The sequence below is a fragment of the Schistocerca piceifrons genome, chromosome 5 (assembly GCF_021461385.2).
Source record: "Schistocerca piceifrons isolate TAMUIC-IGC-003096 chromosome 5, iqSchPice1.1, whole genome shotgun sequence".
NCBI classification, from domain to species: domain Eukaryota; kingdom Metazoa; phylum Arthropoda; class Insecta; order Orthoptera; family Acrididae; genus Schistocerca; species Schistocerca piceifrons.
In genome coordinates this window covers 674,300,757-674,316,834 of record NC_060142.1, presented here as the reverse complement: position 1 = coordinate 674,316,834, position 16,078 = coordinate 674,300,757, and the positions used below count along the sequence as shown (strand labels likewise).

Here is a 16,078-nt window from a genome sequence, read left to right as displayed (position 1 = left end):
CAGGAAATTACCGTGAATCCTGCAGTTGACTCACTGTAGAAGAGAAAGTGTCCGGTTTGATGTTTCTTAACGTTACCGATCGCTGTTATCTCTACCTCGACCATTAAGCCACTGTGGAGCTGTAGCTCATTTCCCGTCAGTGTGGGCAGTACAGCTTTTTAAAGCTCACGCCCAACTAGGAGGCGCTATCGAAGTACCTCATTAGGTGCGAGATTTACGACATGAAACCACTTTGGGGTGGTTGGACTCGACAGACGCTGTCCCTCGCACCGAGTAATGGCCGTGCTAGCGGTGTCTGGGACCGCCGGTGCGAGGCGCGATTACGTACAGCAGGTGTGGCGAGTGTGGGCAGATTAGGGCGACCAGCTCCTCCTTCCCACGCGGCGGCCAGGGAGCGTCTCCAGGTGCGCCGCTGTCAAAACACACGGGGCGCCCACACAGGGACCATCACTCAAGTCTCCAGGAGGCTGGAGTAACGGGACGGCCGAGGCCGCGCCTCTGACTGCGGCTGGAGAGAGTCGCTCCAGTGGCCCACTGCGTCGCGTGTCGCGCTACCGGTCTCACCGGCCACGCCCGCAAGCTTGCACTGACTACCGCACCAGACGGATGTTTCATCTCGTAACTGTCCCCAGAGTACCCGCCACGAAAGTAGCCCGGTCATGGCCACAGCACCTACTTTTTTTTAAATTGTTGTTGTTAGCGTCTTCAGACCGAAGACTCGTTTGATGCAACTCTCCACGCTACTCGCCCGCCTGCTTAGCTGAGTATGGACGCGGCCTCTCACACGACGACTTAGCACCTCTCCAGTGTGCACAAAAACAACGATACCTTGGTATCATTTTCACCTCCACCGTGTGCCTCTCCGCTGCCATTAATTTTCGGCGTGCACCCCAAACTATTCGCACGACGGTGCGACAAAATCTTCTCCTGAGTTTCTCCTGGCGCATACAACATCGTTGTTTGGCCTCACGGTAGGGAGAATTTGAATGTCTTTCTAGAATATCTGAACTCGATCCACCCGAACATTCGGTTTACGATGGAGGTGGAAGAGGATGGTTGCCTTCCCTTTCCTGACGTGTTCGTTAGGAGGAAGGTTGGTGGATCATTGGGACATGCAGTCTACAGGAAACATACTCACACCGACTTGTACTTACAGGCTAATAGTTGTCACCATCCGGCTCAGCGTGAAGGGGTACTTCGTGCCTTGGTACACAGGGCACATGTCGTTTCTGACGCTGAGACTTTGCCAGCTGAGCTGTCCCACCTTGAGGTTACATTTCGTCAAAATGGCTATAGTGATAGACAGATTGAACGCCCGTTGCGCTATCGACCAACTGTACATCGGGTGATTGATGATAATTCTGAGTAAACACCTAAGTCTACTGCCTTTTTGCCTTACGTAGGAGACACGCCCAACAAGATCGGTCGTATTTTACGGAAATACGATGTGAAATGTGTTTTCCGACCTCCATCTAAAATTAGAGCACTTTTGAGTTCCGTTAAGGATGATCTTGGACTGCGTAAGGCGGGTGTATATCGTATTCCTTGTAGCTGCGGCATGGCATATATTGGTCAAACTATCAGGACCGTGGAGGACCGATGTACTGAGCATAAAAGGCACACACGATTGCAGCAGCCAAGTGGATCTGCTAATGCCGAACATTGCTTGGATACTGGTCACCCCATGTTATATAATAACACCGAGATATTGGCATGCACGTCCAGCTATTGGGGCAGTGCTATTAGGGAGGCAGTTGAGATTAAATTAGCGAGCAACCTCGTTAACAGGGATGGAGGTTTCTGTTTAAACTCTGTCTGGAATCCGGCTCTCTCCCTTGTCAAAAAACAGAGGGACAGAGTCAATGCTACCTCACCTGCGAATTCATAGTCTCACTATCGACAGCTCTGACTTTGGTCATCTTTGGTGGCACTAGAGTGCAGTGTGTGTGTTATCTTTCCTGCTTCAGTCCGAGTACCAAGGTTTTAAATTTGCATGTACGCTGCCTGTCCGTGGCAGTTTGCCTTGAAAATGGGGGGGGTGTTCTCCCGCCGAAATATCGGCGGTCGCTGAAAGTGTTACCTGGCTGAATTCCCGGAAGTTATTTGAAAATTTTCTCCGCCGACTCCATTCTCTACAACGTGTCCAGTACCTCAATCAACATGTGGCGTCCTGAATGGTCCACATCACACAGGTCCTCCCGCTGCCATCAAATATTGGACGCAGCCTCCAGGCTGCTTTCGGATACTTCCTTACGGCCGGTACGCTCTTTAAGGTCCGCTACGACACGCTGACCCTTCCCCCGCGAACGGGAGGCCTCGGCCTTGTCAATGTGCGACTCCGAGCGGCATCTTTGTACGTGTCCACCATGCACAAGCAGTGGCACGGGGGCACCTCCCTCACCCGCAGCTTGCTGGAAATTCTTGTGCCTGCGACCGTAACACCACCAGTAACAGTCGGACACATCAAGCACCATCTGACGCACATTTCTGATTTCATCGTCGACTTCAGTTGTGCTCACACACACTTACCGACTACGCGTTCTCTTCGACCTAAAGATTTTTACACCCCATCCAGCAACAATATCTAACTCAGACATCCGTCCAAGCGATGGCCCACGGTTTGGCGTCATATCCACCAGCCTTTTCTTCCCTCCAACGTCCGGGCAACTGGTACCACGTCGCAAGTGGAAAATTCACCACATATCAACCTCTTCAAGCCATCGGACTAACGGACTCTCCACTTTGTTCCATTTGCCACCTCATGGATGGCGATGTCCACCAACTGACTTGTGCTGCCACCAGTGACGTCTGGAAACTTGGCCGACATTTCGTTGCCTGTTACCTCCGCGTTCCGCCGGACTCGATTGACCCATGGACTTTTATCCATCCTGAGAACACTTATTTTCCCGCCACCAAAAATCATGCGATTGTATGGGTCAAGGGATGGGCGGTCACCTACATGTATAATGATGGCGACAAATCACGCCTTGATTTCTGGCAGTACTTACAAACCGTGCAGCGCCCACCGCGCTACCGCACCTTCTTCGACAATTAACCTACACGTCACCCCCGCTCAGTTGGATGGTGCCACACGCCGACAACACTCCCGCCCCCCCTGCTGACATCTGAGACTCCCCGCGCTACTTTCTATATTGTAACCCACAGTGGAGTAGGCGCATGGACACGTGCCTCCTTTCTTTTATGCAATATACCAGAACACACTGGTTTTCCCCCCACACCACTGTCTATTGCTTCACACCTCTTAGCTTACATCAGTATTATTATTCATTTTTTCCTACACCTTGTTAATAAGAAAAATTGCTCATCTTGTACGAGTGTAATGTCTCGTGTTATTTCGGCCGGAAGATGGCATTTATGTTGTATTTAAGCTTGTACCAATAAAGATATTTTGTTCATTTACCCTGTTCCTGGCAAAAAATAATAAAAAATAAATAAATAAATAAAGCGTTAACATGTTTGTCTACCAAGCACCGGGCCCGGGTTCGATTCCCGGCCGGATAGGAGATTTTTCATCACACGTGGTGTGGATGTTGTGTTGTTCTCCTCGCTATCTCATTATCACCGATACGCAAGTCGCCTAATGTGACGTCACCTCAAAAAAAAACTTGCAACCCGACGGCTGAAATTCCCCGAGTGCGGGCCTCCCGGCCAACAATGCCGCACGATCATTTCACTTCATTTTTCCATGCTACTCTATTCTGTGCAAACCTCTTCTCTCCGAATAACTACTGAAACCTACATCCTTTTGAATCTGCTGACTGTATCGCCCCCCCCCCCCCCCCCCCACACACACACAGTGCCCTCCAATACTAAACTGGTGACCCCTTGATGTCTCAGAACGTTCTTCTTGAATTTACCCCTTCTTTTGCTCAAGCTGTGCCACAAATTTCTTGTCTCCCTAATTCTGTTAAGTGCCTCCTCGCTACTTATGCGATTTACCTGTTTAATTTTCAGCTTTCTTCTGTGGCACTACATTTCAAAAGCTTCTATTTTCTTCTTGTCTACATTCTTCTTCGTTCACGTTTCGCTGCCATACCGATATCTATATTCCAGAGTAATAACTTCAGAATGGGTTTCCTAACATTTAAAATTATATTCGATGTTAACAAATTTCTCTTCTTTACAAACGCTTTAATTCCCATTGCTAGTCTACAGTTTATGTCCTCTCTACGCCGACCATCATCAGTTACTTTACTGTCCAAACAGTACAAGTCATCTACTAGTTTAAGTGCCTCCTTTCATAATCTAATTCACTCAGCACTATCTGACTTAATTCTCGTAGAGTAGTTTACCCTTGATTTATTGTCCTTGAATTTTATCTTATATCCTCCCTTCAAGACACTGTCCATTCCTTTCAACTGCTCTTCCATGTCCTTTGCTGTCTCTTATAGAATTACTATGTCACCTGGAAAATTTTTTATTTATTCTCATTGAACCCCAACACCTACTACAATTTTTTCATTGGTTTCCTTTACTGCTTGTTCAGTATACAGACTGAATAACATTGGGGGTGGGGTACAACCCTGTCTTACTTCCTTCTCAACCTCTGCTTCCCTTTCATGCCCCTTCAATCTTGTAACCGCCGTCTTGTTTTGTGTAGAAGTTGTAAATAGCCTTTCGCTCCCACAATTTTATCGCTGCTAACTTAAATCCATCGTCAAAAAGCTCTCTCTTAGACTACAAATCCTATAAACGTTCGTTTGCTTTTCCTTAGACTATCTTCTAAAAGAAACTGCAGGGTCAGTGTAGCCTCACGGGTTCCTACATTTCTTCGAAATCGTACCTCAGTTTTCCCCAGGGTCGGCTTTTACCAGATTTTCCATTCTTTTACAAATAATTGAGTTAGTATTTTGCAACCACGAGTTATTATCACTATAGTTCCATAGTATTCACACCGGTCGGCACCTTCTTTCTTTGAGATTGTAATTACGACATTCTTCTTGAAGTCTGACGGTATTTCACCTTGCTCATACATGTTGCATACCAAGTAGAGTAGTTCTGCTCTGACTGGCTCCTCCAAGGACATCAGGGTTTCTGACGGCATGTCGTCTATTACAGAGGCCTTCTTTTGACTTAAGTCTTTCACTGATCTGTCCATTTCTTCTCGTAATGCCATATCTCATACGTCATATTTATCTACGTCCTCTTCCCGTTTTATAATGATTCCTTCGAGTTCTTTTCACTTATATGGCTTCTGTGTATGCTCTGTCCATCTTTCAACTTTCTCTTCTTTGCGTGGTATTGGTTTTTCATCTGAGCTATCGCTATTGATACAGCTGCTTCTCTTTTCCCCAAGGGTTTCTTTAGTTTACCTGTAGATGGTATCTATCTTAGCCCTAGTTACACACTGAAACGCCGAAGAAACTAGTATAGACAGACAGAGATATGTAAACAGGCCCTGCCGTCGGAAATGCCTATATAAGACAAGAAGTGTCTGGTGCAGTTGTTAGATCGGTTACTGCTGCTATAATGGCGGGTTATCAAGATTTAGATGAGTTTGAACATCGGCGCACGAGCGATGGGACACAGAACTTCCGAGCTACCGATGAAGTGGGGACATTCCCGTACGACCATTTCACGAGTGTACTGCGAATATCAGGAATCCGGTAAAACATCAAATCTCCGACAGCGGTCGGAAAAAGATCCTGCAATAACGGGACCAACGACGACTGAAGAAAATCGTTCAACGTTACAGAAGTGCAACCCTTCCGCAAGCTGCTGGAGATTTCAGTGCTGGGCCGTCAACAAGTGTCAGGATGCGAACCATTCAACGAAACATCATCGATATGGACTTTCGGAGCCGAAGGCCCACACGTGTACCCTTGATGTCTGCACGACACCTTTACGCCTCACTTGGGCCCGTCAACATCGACATTGGACTATTAATGACTGGAAACATGTTGCCTGGTCGGACGAGTCTCATTCCAAATTGAATCGAGCAGATGGACGTGTAAGGGTGTGGAGACAACCTCATAAATCCATGGAAACTTTGTGTCAGCAGGAGACTGCTCAAGCTGGTGGAGGCTCTGTGATGGTGTCGGGTGTGAGCAGTTGGAGTGATATGGGACCCTTGATACGTCTAGATACGACTCTGACGGGTGACACGTACGTAAGCATCCTGTCTGATCACCTGCATCCATTCACGTTCATTGTGCATTCCGACGGACTTCATCATCATCAGTGTTCTTCCTAAAGGCAGGTTTTCACATGGTGGTTCTCCAGGCTGTCCGGTCTTCTGCCATCCTCTTCAGGTCTGCATAATTTCCTCTTCCCTTTATGTCGTCTATCATCTTGTACCTCGTTCTTCCTCTCAGTCTTCTCCCACAAACCAATCCTTCCAAAGCATCTACGAGCAAGCACTCCCTTCTCAATGAATGTCCTAACCAGTTCTTTTTCCTTTCTCTTACAACCTTCAGCAGACATCTTCTCTCACCAACCCTTTCCAATACTCTTTCATTACTCACTCTTTCCATCCAGCTTATTCTCTCCATTCTCCTCCACATCCACATCTCAAATGCTTCTAACCTTTTATCATCCTCTCGTCTCAGTGTCCATGTTTCTGCCCCATATAGTGCCACACTCCAGACAAAACATTTGCCAAGCCTTTTCCTTAGTCCTTTATCTAATTTGCCACATAGGAGTCTCCTCTTTCTGTTGAATGCCTCCTTCGCCATGGCAATTCGAGTTTTCACCTCCTGGTGACATCTCAAGTCTTCAGTTATTGTGCTTCCGAGATATTTAAATTAACTTACTTGGCTAATGGTAGATTGTCCTATTTTAATACTGGACAGTCTGCGTCTTGTACTGATGACCATACTCTGTTTTTGCTGTGTTTATTTGCATCCCATATTCCACACAAGCTTCATTCAGATCTTTGAGTATGTTATTCACTGTCCACTCACTTTCTGCCGCTAATACCATGTCATCAGCAAATCTGATACATTCTATTCTCTTTCCACCAATACATATTCCTCTTTCCCATCTAAGCTTTTCGCAATAATCTCTTCAAGGTATACGTTAAACAACAGTGGGGGAAGGCAACAACCCTGTCTAACACCTCGTCCAATGCTGCTTCCTTCTGACATTTCATTTCCAATCCTTATCCTTACTTTCTGGTGTAAATATAGATTCTGTATCAGTCGTCTCCCTTTACTCCTTTCCTCTTCAAGATATCCATCAGCTTGTTCCACTGAACTCTGTCAAAAGCCTTTTCTAAATCTATAAAAACAGCAAAGATTTCTCTACCCTTTTCCATATATCTTTCCCTTATAGTTCTTAGCAGGCCAATAGCATCTCTTGTTCCTTTTCCTCTTCTAAATCCGAACTGCTCCTCTGCAATCCCTCTATCCAGCTTGCCATATAACCTTCTATTCAACACTCTCAGCAAGACTTTAGCTGCATGAGAAATTAGACTGATGGTCCGGTGCTCTTCACATTTTTTAGTACTTTTCTTTTTCTCTATTGGTATCGTAACTGTTGCAGCGAAGTCCTCAGGCCATTCTCCTTTGTCATATATCTCATTACAGATGTAGACTATTTCTTTTCTTGCCTTGTTTCCGAGACTCTTCAACAGTTCTGCTGGCAAATCATCTATTCCACATGCCTTCCTATTCTTCATCTCCTTCAGCGCCTTTTCTACTTCTGCTTCCAAGATGGTAAATCCCTTTTCATCTTCCGTCACATATTGCTCCTCTTCAACCTTAATTTCGCTTTGCATTTCATCCCCCTTATACAGACATTCAATATATTCTTGCCATCTGTTCAAAACCTCCTATGGTTCTTCTGCTAGAGTACCATCCGCTCTTTCTAGTTCCATGTTATTCCTCTTTCTTTTACGTTCAAAAACTATCTCACTGGCCAGTCTATACATCATTTCATACTTTCCCTCTCTCTCCATTTTCTCTATTTCGTCGCATTTCTGTTTCATCCATTTTTCTCTTGCTTCTTCAGTTTCTCTTCTTAATTCATTATTCAGTTTCCTGTACCTCTTTTTGCTTTCTTCAGTTTCTACACTTTTCCACTTTCTATGCTCTTCCATCTTTTTCAACATGTTTTCTGTTATCCATTCTTTCCTGGTGCTTTGGAATACTCTAATTCCTAGTACTTTTTTGGCAGAGTCCATGAGTCCTTCCCTCATTTTTATCCACTTGTCACTAACACTTTTATCAACACTACCTCTTTGCCATTTTTCCATAAATCTGTTCTCAAAATCTGATGCCTTTCCTACCTCTTTGAGTCTTTCTATGTTTAGTCTTTCCTTTGCTTTGCCTCTCCAGACTTTTTTCAACTTCACTTGTATTTCTCCCATCACTAGGTTGTGGTCTGAATTTATATCCACTCCTGGATAAGCTTCAGCATTCTTCAAACAGTTCCTAAACCTTTTTTGTATCAGGATGTAGTCCAGCTGATATCTTTCCCTATTCAAATTTGATATCCATGTGTAACATCTCCTTTTGTGGTGTTCAAATAATGTGTTACCCACTGCTAATGAATTCTCGTTACAGAAACTAATTAGTCATTCACCTCTCTCATTTCTTATTCCTAATCCAAATTTTCCTACTGTATCTTCATCTCTTCCTTCACCCACCACTGCATTCCAGTCCCCCATGACGATAGTGCAGGCATTTCTATTTTCTGTCTCGATGAGTTCTTGTATTTTCTCATAATATTCTTCCACTTCCTCATCTCTGTGCTGGCTGGTTGGCATATATACCTGTATTAATAACAAATCTTTTGAACTACCCTTCAGTCGTATCATCATCAGTCTTCCATCAATATATTGTACCTTCATTACCTTATTTTTCAACTTTCGCCCTATCAATATTCCTACTCCGTTTTCACCACTCTTGATTTCCCCCGAGTAAAAAGAGTTTATAATCTCCACTTTCTATCCCCCCATTCTCTCCCCATCTCATTTCACACAAACCGAGGGCATCTAATCTCTTCCTTTTCATCTCCTGTTTTGCATTCTCTAGCTTTCCTGCTTGCAGAAGTGTCCTCACATTCCATGTTCCAATCCGTATCTTTCCTCCTTTCAATGTCTCTTTCTTCCTTTCAAATATGTCTACTCTCAATGTGTTCCCTTCCCGGAGATCCGAATGATGGGGAAGTTTTAACTCCGGAATCTTTCACATGGGGAGACATACCATGTACTGTTTGGGAATGTAATGTGGTAGTTTCCCGTTACTTTCCACATGGGCAATAGGATGCCCAGCCTAAAGTCAGCCGCTCACCATGAGTCAGACGCTGTCTGTAGCCGCCCCTCTGAGGTTCAGTCGCTACTTGTACTATTTTTGTACCCAAATAGAAAAGGTGCCTCTTCCGCCAGCTCCGCCGTACCGAAGCCCATCTTCTCCGCCTTCGCTGCCGTTGATGTCTTCTCTGTAATGGTGTGGGGTGTGAGCAGTTGGAGTGATGGTTCAAATGGTTCAAATGGCTCTGAGCACTTCTAAGGTCATCAGTTCCCTAGAACTTAGAACTACTTAAACCTAACTAACCTAAGTACATCACACACACATACATGCCCGAGGCAGGATTCGAACCTGCGACCGTAGTGGTCGCGCGGATCCAGATTGTAGCGCCTAGAACCGTTCGGCCACTTCGGCCGGCCAGTTGGAGTGATAAGGGACCCCTTATGCGTCTAGATACGACTCTGACGGGTGACACGTACGTAAGCATCCTGTCTGGTCACCTGCATCCATTCATGTTCATTGTGCATTCCGACGGACTTGGGCAATTCCATTAGAACAATGCGACACCCCAAACGTCCAGAATTGCTACAGAGTGGCTGCAGGAACACTCTTCCGATTTTAAACACTGCCGCTGGTCACAAAACTACCCAGACATGAACATTATTAAGCATATCTGGGATGACTCGCAACGTGCTGTTCAGAAGAGATCTCCACGCCCTCGTTTTATTACGGATTTACGGACAGCCCTGCAAGATTCATGGTGACAATTTTCTCCAGCACTACTTCAGAAATTAATCGAGTCCATGCCACGTCGTGTTGCAGCATTTCTGCGATCTCGTAGGGGCCCTACACGATATTAGGGAGGTGTACCAGTTTCTTTGACTTTTCAGTATATGCTTCTGTATCCTTACATTTGTCCTATAACCATTCCTGCTTATCCATTTTGCATTTCATGCCAGTCTTATTTTTTAGACTCTTGTAATCTCTTTTTCTGTTACTTCATTAATTCTTAGGTAACTGCATTCAGGCATCGGCAAGTCCCGAAGACATGAAACGCAGTGTAACGTTGTTGTAAGTCCAGATTAAATTCGGCGTGCAGTGTGTCTGTCTGGAGTCGATTTAATTTGATCAAGTCCCACACATGTTATGTATTGTAACTGATATCCTATTCGAAGACGCCCTCTAATGCCACAAAGAATGTAGATACTTCAATAAAAGTCTTTATTCACAAATCGGCGGCTATGAACGTCAAATATTACTTACGCGCTTCAAACCATTCAGCATATCGTCCTTTATAACTTGCTGTTAGCCAAACCGCACCTCGATATACTTGCTCGTTATCGATATATACTCGTATTATAAGACGCCTTTCTTAGTTGCCTGAAGGCCGATTCAGACCGCACGTCAGCGCCACTGTCAAATGGAGGGGTGCCCACACTAGACGGAACATTGACGCAACGTCACTTTCCTTATCGCAGTATGGAACGGTGAAAGGGAGATTATAAGATGTCAGTCGTCATTTAGATAGTCATAATATACAGGGTGGTCCATTGATCGTAACCGGGCCTAATATCTCACGAAATAAACGTCAATCGAAAAAACTACAAAGAACGAAACTCGTCTACTTTGAAGGGGGAAACCAGATGGCTCTATGGTGGGCCCGCTAGATGGCGCTGTCATAGGTCAAACGGATTTCAGCTGCTTTTTTTAAAATAGGAACCCCCGTTTTTTATTACATATTCGTGTAGTACGTAAAGAAATATGAATGTTGTAGTTGGACCACTTTTTTAGCTTTGTGATAGATGGCACTGTAACAGTCACAAACATATGGCTCACAATTTTAGACGAACTGTTGGTAGCAGGTAGGTTTTTTAAATTAAAATGCAGAACGTAGGTACGTTTGAACATTGAACAAGTTTCGTTCTTTGCAGTTTTTTCGTTTGACGCTTATTTCGTGAGATATTTGGCCCGGTCACAATCAACGGACCACCCTGTACAGTCGGAATTAAGGAATAACAGCAGGCCGCGGTGGTCTAGTGGTTCTAGGCGCGCAGTCCGGAACCGCGGGACTGCTACGGTCGCAGGTTCGAAACCTGCCTCGGGCATGAATGTGTGTGATGTCGTTAGGTTACTTAGGTTTAAGTAGTTCTAAGTTCTAGGGGACTGATGACCACAGAAGTTAAGTCCCATGGTGCTCACAGCCATTTGAACCATTTTTTGAAGGAATAACAATGATAACGTTTATTAATGGCCAAAGCAAATTTCGTAATGAATGTTCCTGATTAAAATTTTATGGTAAACTTCTGACAATGAAGCAAAAGGCAAGTGTTATCCACTCATTTCAAAACATCGACGTTCATTTACTGGCGAAAGAACGTACAAACAAAGCAACTAACAATATTTATGCGGCAACACATAGAGCCTGTATTTCTTCCTGCGACTACCAAATATAACGTCAAAAAATCTGTAGTTTCCTCTTTCAACAGAACTAACTTTTCCGTTAGGTTATGAATGAAAACTACTTCATCAGTAATTTATGTTCTTATTTTCACTCAGTGTAGGCTTTTTTCCCTATCAAATTATTGTAAAAACTAATTCCGTAAGGGTTGGTGGGCTGTGGCCCTTACCGATGTAGGGCGATGAAGTGTGGAGCATGGGTCCCCTGGGATATGAGCCGGAAGTGCGTCAAAATGGCGTGTACGTGTCCAGCCCCGCATTTTTAAGCTGATCGTGACACCGTCACCACCTTGTCCTATAGGTGAGTGGTCCCTCGGAAACAGCAGGAACTACAACTAAATATTTCACTCGCACTAATCTGGTCCAATTGGGGACGAAAAAAAGACGAGAAACCTCATTATTAATGCATGCACCAGGCTGAAACAGAGTGAATAGGCACAAGCTTTTATTGAAAAGGAAGAGTACACTAAAGCACAATTTTGAAAGTGTAAATACATATCCATTCTGGTGATCGATATTAAAAATATACAAAAGACGCGATAGTTTCCCGTTGCGTATGTTCATGCTATCTGTAATTACAAAGCTGTTATGTTTGAGATTTTTGATGATAAAAATGGGTTTCCCAGGATCGCCCTTTCTGCCCTCTAACGAATTATGCAGCAGGTTTTATCAAGTAACCTATGTGACAGGTTGTACGTCTTTTTCACGTTTCATTACTCAAATTTTATTGACATTATCTTTCTGATATATAAGTTACTTTAATAAAATTCTTGAATTGCTTTACACATTACATCACTGCAGACATCAGAAACTACCTCATGTGTATGTACTGATATTCAAAGTAGTGACTGACGTAAATGTCCCTGGTTGCTAATAACCAGAGTGTTAATGCTAGTCTTTCTTCAGGTTACGTTGATCGCCAGTAATTGGTGTTCTGCTTTTCAATTTCCTCCTGAGTTACAACGACGAGTCAGCAAAATGCGTCAACCTACTTATGTTCAGTGTTAACCTTTGGCGTCATTTCAGTCCTCAGTGCACTACCTCCAAACATTTCACGTTTACATACATTTCCCGACACTTTAGCAGAACAAACCACACTAAGAAATGACACGTTTTGGAGATATCTTTAATACGCAAGTGTAAATACTTAAACATCAAATATGGCATGTTAGCTTCGCACAGCGACGTACTCAGTGTGATTGTTGGTCCCAGAATCTGTTACAAAAGGCAGAGATGAAAGAAAAAAGTATTTTCTTAAAATAGGACACGATCCTTCTTTCTTTGGCACTGTAACTCTACTTCTTATCACACTGGACTCGCATTCGGGAGGACGACGGTTCAATCCCGCGTCCGGCCATCCTGATTTAGGTTTTCAATGATTTCCCTAAATATCCTCAGGCAAATGCCGGGATGGTTCCTTTGAAAAGGGCACGGCCGACTTCCATACCCATCCTTCCCTAATCCGATGAGACCGATAACCTCTCAGTTTACTTTCCTCCTCCAAAACAACCCAACCCATCTACTTCTTATCCACACGGCCACGGTGAGCTCATGAAATTATCACCATTATTACTGATCTTACGATATCGTAAGACTTTTACTGTCAACACGTCATTAATTGACATTTGATTACAAGAATTCATACCAAGGGTAGCGTGTTTGTGATAAATCTTCAGTGTGCCGTTTCCTTGAAACGTCCTACCGCAAGTTGGAATACAAAATAGCAAACCGTCACGAAACCAATACAGCAAATGTCGCATGGAGTGTGACGCCAATTTGAAATCAATTCCTACAGCGTGAGGCCCATGAGAAAGACAGACCCCAGCGCGCACGTCACGAGGCTAGGCCCGAAACCTCTCTCTCGCAGGCTCAGCGCAGCAGACGAACTGCTTTCCAAAACCTGTTTACTTGTAACTAGGTATTTACGTACAAAGGAGAATAACATCTGCTACTGGAATTTGCTGTAATGAAGTCTTAATGATTGCTAGTACTACAGTGAAACACACAGCTTTGCACTATGCTGTAATTTAAATTCTATGCTAGATATAAATGGTATTAAATGTGGACTCTAACCCCAATCTATTGGTTATGACTTGTAGATTAAAACTGAAGAAACTGCAAAGAGGTGGGAAATCGAGGAGATGTGACCTGTATAAACTGACTAAACCAGAGGATGTAGAGAGCTCCAGGGATAGCACTAGGGAACGATTGACAAGAATGGGGGAAAGAAATACAGTGGAAGAAGAATGGGTAACTTTGAGGGATGAAATTGTGAAGGCAGCAGAGGATCAAATAGGTAAAAAGACGAGGGCTAGTAGAAACCCTTGGGTGACAGAAGAAATATTGAATTTAATTGATGAAAGGAGAAAATATAAAAATGCAGTAAATGAAGCAGGCAAAAAGAAATACAAAAGACTCAAAAATGATATCGACAGGAAGTGCAAAATGGCTAAGCAGGGATGGCTAGAGGAAAAAAATGTAAGGATGTAGAGGCGTATCTCACTAGGGGTAAGATAGATACTGCCCACAGGAAAATTATAGAGACCTTTGGAGGAAAGAGAGCCACTTGTATGAATATCAAGAACTCGATTGGAAACCCAGTTCTAAGCAAAGAAGGGAAAGCAGAAAGGTGGAAGGAGTATATAGAGGGTCTATACAAGGGCGATGTACTTGAGGACAATATAATGGAAATGGAAGAGGATGTAGATGAAGATGAAATGGGAGATATGATACTGCGTGAAGAGTTTGACAGAGCACTGAAAGACCTGAGTCGAAACAAGGCCCCGGGAGTAGACAACATTCCATTAGAACAACTGACGGCCTTGGGAGAGCCTGTCATGACAAAACTCTACCATCTGGTGAGCAAGATGTATGAGATAGGCGAAATGCCCTCAGATTTAGAAAATAGATAAAGGAAAGACAAACCTACGTTTCTAGCATTTGTAGACGTAGAGAAAGCTTTTGACAATGTTTACTGGAATACCCTCTTTCAAATTCTGAGGGTGTTGTTGTTGTTGTTGTTGTGGTCTTCAGTCCTGAGACTGGTTTGATGCAGCTCTCCATGCTACTCTATCCTGTGCAAGCTTTTTCATCTCCCATTACCTACTGCAACCTACATCCTTCTGAATCTGCTTAGTGTATTCATCTCTTGGTCTCCCCCTACGATTTTTACCCTCAACGCTGCCCTACAATACTAAATTGGTGATCCCTTGATGCCTCAGAACATGTCCTACCAACCGATCCCTTCTTCTGGTCAAGTTGTGCCACAAACTTCTCTTCTCCCCAATCCTATTCAATACTTCCTCATTAGTTATGTGATCTACCCATCTAATCTTCAGCATTCTTCTGTAGCACCACATTTCGAAAGCTTCTATTCTCTTCTTGTCCAAACTATTTATCGTCCATGTTTCACTTCCATACATGGCTACACTCCATACGAATACTTTCAGAAATGACTTCCTGACACTTAAATCAATACTGGATGTTAACAAATTTCTCTTCTTCAGAAACGCTTTCCTTGCCATTGCCAGCCTACATTTTATATCCTCTCTACTTCGACCATCATCAGTTATTTTGCTCCCCAAATAGCAAAACTCCTTTACTACTTTAAGTGCCTCATTTCCTAATCTAATTCCCTCAGCATCACCCGACTTAATTAGACTACATTCCATTATCCTTGTTTTGCTTTTGTTGATGTTCATCTTATATCCTCCTTTCAAGACACTGTCCATTCCATTCAACTGCTCTTCCAAGTCCTTTGCTGTCTCTGACAGAATTACAATGTCATCGGCGAACCTCAAAGTTTTTATTTCTTCTCCATGAATTTTAATACCTACTTCTGAGGGTGGCAGGAGTAAAATACAGGGAGCGAAAGGCTATTTACAATTTGTACAGAAACCAGATGGCAGTTATAAGAGTCGAGGGGCATGAAAGGGAAGCAGCGGTTGGGAAGGGAGTGAGACTGGGTTGTAGCCTCTCCCCGATGTTATTCAATCTGTATATTGAGCAAGCAGTAAAGGAAACAAAAGAAGAATTCGGAGTAAGTATTAAAATCCATGGAGAAGAAATAGAAACATTGAGGTTCGCCGGTGACATTGTAATTTTGTCGGAGACAGCAAAGGACTTGGAAGAGCAGTTGAACGGGATGGACAGTGTCTTGAAAGGAGGATGTAAGATGAACATCAACAAAAGCAAAACGAGTATAATGGAATGTAGTCGAATTAAATCGGGTGATGCTGCCGGAATTAGATTAGGAAATGAGACAAAGTAGTAAAGGGGTTTTGCTATTTATGGGGCAAAATAACTGATGATGGTCGAAGTAGAGAGGATATTAAAATGTATACTGGCAATAGCAAGGAAAGCGTTTCTGAAGAGAAACTTGTTGACATCGAGTATAGATTTAAGTGTCA

General features: G+C 43.7%; 1 pseudogene; it reads left to right on the top strand.

Annotated features, from left to right (window-relative positions):
• Nucleotides 1-221: 221 nt before the first annotated feature.
• Nucleotides 222-16,078, top strand: part of LOC124799195 — a 48,386-nt pseudogene continuing 32,529 nt past the window's right edge.